The following is a 6000-nucleotide window of genomic DNA, read 5'->3' as shown; positions in this document are numbered from 1 at the left end:
GAGAGAGAGAGAGAGAGAGAGAGAGAGAGAGAGAGAGAGAGAGAGAGTGTGTGTGTGTGTGTGTGTGTGTGGTGTGCATTTTCTCTTGGCCTCTGTGTTTGCAGAGGTGGTAGGAGAAGGTGCTGAGAATTTTTTTAACTCTTTCCTAACGTACTCACATCTTTTGTACGTTTGTCCTAGTTTATATATGTTACCACAATAGCACTGAAATCCATGTTCTTGACTTTTCTTGGGAAGGGTCAATAGGCTCTAAGATATTCAATCCTTCTTTCATTCATTCACTTTTCACTATCCCAAATTTTATGGAGTCCCCAGATTTGTGCCCAGTCCCTCTTGGTGACACTGGGCTCAGCACCTTTTCTTCTCACCTTTAAATTCACCCCAGACACACCGCATACCCCCCAAGTCCAAGATCCATGATGTCGAGGTGCCAGAAAGGTTTGAATGGACTTCCTCCAAATCTGTGAGAATTTATAATAATATTGTCAAATGGTTGTCAAATGCCATCATGGAAAATTCTTCAGTGGGGCTGAGCAGGGAGCTGGGGAGCACCTGAAGGCAGCTTCCAGTAGCATCTACTATAACACTGCAGGATCCTGGGAGCAGCAGGGGCTGAGGGTGCAGCCTGATCTCATTTGCCATAGCTCCTGCTGCAAACTGCGACAGGCTCAACAGCTCTGTCCTCAAAGGTCAGAGAGCAAATACTAACCCCCCCACTACCGGGCCCCGTGCTGAAGCTGCCCAGGTACTTGCAGAGAGGGTCATAGGTAAAAGCACCATGTCCACAAACTCAGAATGGCTCTTTGCATGGAAGCAACAGTAGATGCTTTGGATCCCCAACCTTGACTCTTCTGAGAGTTTTGCATCACCATCCTTCACAGTCCACAGATGGGACATTACCTTCTAAGGGAACCGAGAACTACACGGGTTTAAGATAGCAGCCTGAGTTGGAACACTCCTCGGAGGCAAGGCTATGTCAGAGATTCAATTACTGCCTCTGTGAGATGGAAACACATCCAGATGAAGGCCATGCTCGTGCTTTACCCAGTGGGGCACAGACAGTGTGAAACAAACAAAAACAAGCAATAACCAGATCTAGGCTTTGTTCGGTGAAATTCAAAGATGGAGTGGAGGGCTTCCCTGGTGGCGCAGTGGTTGAGAGTCCGCCTGCCGATGCAGGGGACACGGGTTCGTGCCCCGGTCTGGGAAGATCCCACATGCCGTGGAGCGGCTGGGCCCGTGAGCCATGGCCGCTGAGCCTGCGCGTCCGGAGCCTGTGCTCCGCAACGGGAGAGGCCACAACAGTGAGAGGCCCGCGTACCGCAAAAATAAATAAATGAATGAAAATAAAAGATGGAGTGGAGGCTCTATTCAATTTTAGGGTTATTCCTCAAAGTTCCATTAGGGAGAGGAGCATGGGAGAGTTGATGCAACCATCAGAGTGCTTATAAATTATGCCAGATCTTCCCTTTGGGTTATTTAGGAAATGACAATATCTCAGCTTTTACTTGCTGAATTCAAGCTTGGAAAAGAGAGGGAGAAGAGTCAGAATCTGAGAGTCAGGCAAGTGGAGACAGTCCCACAAATAACTCAGATGTGAAAGCCACTTTAGATTAACCCATTCATGCATCACTGACCAAAGACTCTGTAACCAAAACAATGACATCATTATGATACGTGACAATCTTGAACTATTTAGAGTGGGGAAAGTTTTGAGCAGTAATGTCGGCAGTAAGGACAACACATGTGAGGGCTGTGCAGAAAGGCCAAGATTTGCTGAAAGGTGACCAGTCCATTTCTGATTTTTCCTACCATCCCCCAAATGAGGAAACCATCCAGTAGGATGAAGCTTTAACAGCGCTGCAGCATTGCGATTTGCCTAACAGCAACCTAGCACCACAGTAACCCAGTCAAAGCTCGATATACGCATACTCCTGGGCTGTTTTGTTTCTAAATTTAGCAACATTTCAGGTAGCCATGATGGACTTGGATGGCATATACATTCTTTCTCTTGAATTTGTTTCATCAAACCTATTTTATAACAGACATAGAAAGCTGCTCACTGAAAAAGTCCATGGAAAGATAGGAACACAAATAACTGGGGAAAGACACTGGCTTTCACCACTGATGGCCTGAAGTTTTGTTTCTTAAAAACATGAGTTACAAGTGTCACGTAGAAAAGGAATACCACTTTGAGTAGAAAAAAAACAGTACTTTCATAATGAAAATAACCAATCTTTATGTCATTTAAGCCTCATAACAGTAGTATGATGCAAGAATGATGGATATCCCCATGTTGAGAAAGGGAAAGTGAGCCTAAGAGAAGTTAGGTAATTTGAGTGATGGCTACTAAGTGTTGGAATCTCGGTTTGAATCCAGGCAGATCCAAGATTTGAATCCAAAACTCATGTGCTTGGTAATGCCCTGGCGGTCCAGTGGTTACGAATCCACGCTTCCAAGGCAGGGGACATGGGCTTGATCCCTGGTCAGGGAACTAAGATCCCACAGGCTGTGTGGCACAGACAAAAAAATAAAATAAAATAAAAAACAAAAACCCCCACCAAAACGCATGTGCTTAACCACCAGGCACTGCTATCCCTAGTTGAATAAAATTCCTTGTAATTGACATGACACCATAAAACTTCTAGAAGAGAAGACAGGCAAAACATTCTGGCAAAAATTGTAGCAATATTTTCTTAGATCAGTCTCCCAAGGCAAAATAAGTAAAAGCAAAAATAAACAAATGGGACCCAGTCAAACTTATAAGCTTTTGCATAGCAAAGGAAACCATAAACAAAACAAAAAGACAACCTACAGATGTGGAGAAAATATTTGTAAATGATGTGACCATCAAGGGTTTAATTTCCAAAATATACAAACAGCTCATACAACTCAATGTCAAAAAACCCAAATAATCCAATCAAAAAATGGGCAGAAGACCAAAACAGACATTTCTCCAAAGAAGACATACGGATGGCCAACAGGCACATGAAAAGATGCTCAACATCGCTAATTATTCGAGAAATGCAAATCAAAACTACAATGAGACGTCACCTCACACTGGTCAGAAGGGCCATCATTAAGAAGTCTATAAACAATAAATGCTGCAGAGGGTGTGGAGAAAAGGCAACCCTCTTACACTGTTGGTGGGAATGTAAATTGGTACAGTCACTGTGGAAAACAGTGGAGGTTCCTTAAAAAACTAAAAAGAGAGCTGCCATGTGATCCAGCAATCCCACTCCTGGGCATATATCTGGAAAATGTGAAAACTCTAATTTGAAAAGATACATGCACCCCAGTGTTCATAAACAGCTCTATTTACAAAAGTCAAAACATGGAAGCCACATAAATGTCCATCAACAGATGAAGGATAAAGAAGATGTGGCACACACACACACAGACATACACACAATGGAATATTACTCAACTGTGAAAAAGAATGAAAATTTTGCCATTTGCAATAGCATGGATTGACCTTGAGATTATCATACTAAGTCAGACAGAGAAAGACAAATATATGATATCACTTAAATGTGGAATCTAAAAAGTAACACAAATGAACTTATTTACAAAACAGAAACAGACTCACAGACAGAAAACAAACTTATGGTTCCCAAAGAGGAAGTGGAGAGGAATAAATTAGGAGTATGAGATTAACAGATACACTCTACTATATATAAAATAAACAACAAGGCCCTACTGTATAGCCCAGGGAACTATATTCATTATCTTATAATAACCTATAATGTAAAAGAGTCTGAAAAAAAAGAGTCTGAAAAATATATATACACATATTTATAACTGAATCCCTTTGCTGTACACCTGAAACTAACACAATATTGTAAATCAACTCTGCTCCAATAAAATAATTTGCCTATAATTGGAGACACTAAATAGTAACTAAACTAAGCTATGCTGAAAAGATTTATTTAGCAGACTAATCTGAAAATATATACAGCCGTCCCTTGTTATCCACCAGTGACTGGTTCCAGGACCTCCGCAGGTACCAAAATCTGCAGATGCTCAAGTGCCTTATTCAAAGTGGTGCAGTACAGTCAGCCCTCCGTATCCATGGATGCAACACCCGCAGATAAGGAATGTTGACTATACTGGATTGTAAAGGGCAACACAGACTCTCATATATACCAAGTCAACAGCTGGTATGGGGGCTGGAACAGTCCAGACCGAGATGTTCCACCAGCATAGCAGCATCGGCGGAGCGGTGGCATTTGTTTAGCTTTGGGCTGTGTGGAGGCCTGCAAGGGCTTCATGGAACAGGATTAACATGTTACAGCTAATAACCCTGGGACAAACAGAACCACTACGAAACAGATAAGGTTAACAAAACAGCAGGCTCTCAAAAAGCACCTTCAACCTGAAGTTCTGGTGTAAAGAAAAACTGACCAACATTCAAAAGAATAAAACAACGATACATTTTGTAAATCAAGAGCACACTACAGAGCATCACCAAAAGCATAAGAACACTTGGATTTTTTAATGAAACAATGGAAACCAACTGTGGTAATTCCCTAATGCTAAGTCCTTGATCTGTGGCTCTGTTTTTGTTTTTAGATGTCATTTGCTTTAGAAATTACCCATTCACATTTAGTCAGCTTTTTCTATGGTACTGAGGTGATGATTAATTTTATGTGCCAACTTGGCTAGACTATGGTGCTCAGTTGTTTGGTCACACAACTGTCTAGATGCTGCTGTGATGGTATTTTTAGATGTGATTAACATTTAAGTCAGCACACTTTTGAGTCAAGCAGATTGCCCTCCATAGTGTGGGTGGGCCTCATCCAATCAAAGCCTTTGCCTTAAGAGCAAAGACTTAGAGTTTCCAAAAAAGGAATTCTGCCTCAACACTGTAACACAGAAACCCTGCCTGAGTTTCCGGCCTGCCAATCTTGGACTCAAGGCAGCAACATCAACTCGTACCTGAATTTCCAACCTCCCAGCTTGCTCTACAGATTTCAAACTTATCACTCCCTATGACTGTGGCAGCCAAGTCCTTAAACTGAATCAGTCACTTTCTCTCATGCTCACTCTTGTTCTATCTCTAACCTATGGTTCTGTTTCTCTGGAGAACCGTAATAGAGCAGATACTGCCAATATGCTTCTGTCCAGTCTTGTTTCCTGGCTCAGGTCCTGGTCCTCTTCTATCTCCGACTGTGTAACAGTCATTTTCACTTGGAGCTCCTACCGTCATGTCAAGTGCGGTTTGTCAAGACTAAAACTTTTTTTTTTTTAATTTATTTTTGGCTGCGTTGGGTCTTCATTGCTGCATGCGGGCTTTCTCTAGTTGCGGTGAGCGGGAGTGACTCTTCATCGTGGTGCGTGGGCTTCTCATTGCGGTGGCTTCTCTTGTTGTGGAGCACAACCTCTAGGCGCATGGGCTTCAGTAGTTGTGGCACGCAAGCTCAGTAGTTGTGGCTCGTGGGCTCTAGAGTGCAGGCTCAGTAGTTGTGGTGCATGGGCTTAGTTGCTCCGCGGCATGTGGGATCTTCCCAGACCAGGGCTCGAACCCGTGTCCCCTGCATTGGCAGGCGGATTCTTAACCACTGCGCCACCAGAGAAGTCCCAAGACTAAAACTCGAGTAACTGTTTAGTATTAGCGAGTGTGAATGGTATTTAATAAAGAATAAACATATTTGCTATCAAATTAAGATGAAGGAATATAATCAAGTCCATTGGTTATTACACTAGATATCAAAGGACTGAATTTTCCTATTAAAGACAAAGACTGATACATTAGGCTAAAAAAGCAAGCCAAGTTATATGTCATTTCTAATACATACTCATTAATAAAATTTGAAAATAGATGGGTAAAACATACCAGACAAATGCAAACAAGCTTAAAGCAAGAGTGACAATGTTAATATTAAGAAAAGTTAACCACACACTAAACAGAATGTAAAAAGACATAATTTAGGAAGAAGGACTAATCATCGCAAATTCGTTTGCAACAAATAAAACAACTAAAAGATTATAAAGCAAAAA

At 41.9% G+C, this 6000-nt stretch overlaps 1 protein-coding gene across 15 annotated transcripts in view; it reads right to left on the bottom strand.

The window, feature by feature from the left end:
• KIAA1217 (KIAA1217 ortholog) overlaps positions 1–6000 on the bottom strand; it is a 326984-nt gene that overhangs the window by 295969 nt on the left and 25015 nt on the right. The gene's annotated exons all lie outside the window — the stretch shown is intronic.

This window comes from Aethalodelphis obliquidens, unplaced genomic scaffold (assembly GCF_003676395.1).
Source record: "Aethalodelphis obliquidens isolate GAN/ISIS:26980383/991018 unplaced genomic scaffold, ASM367639v1 scaffold23, whole genome shotgun sequence".
NCBI lineage: Eukaryota > Metazoa > Chordata > Mammalia > Artiodactyla > Delphinidae > Aethalodelphis > Aethalodelphis obliquidens.
This window is presented reverse-complemented; position numbering and strand designations above follow the sequence as displayed.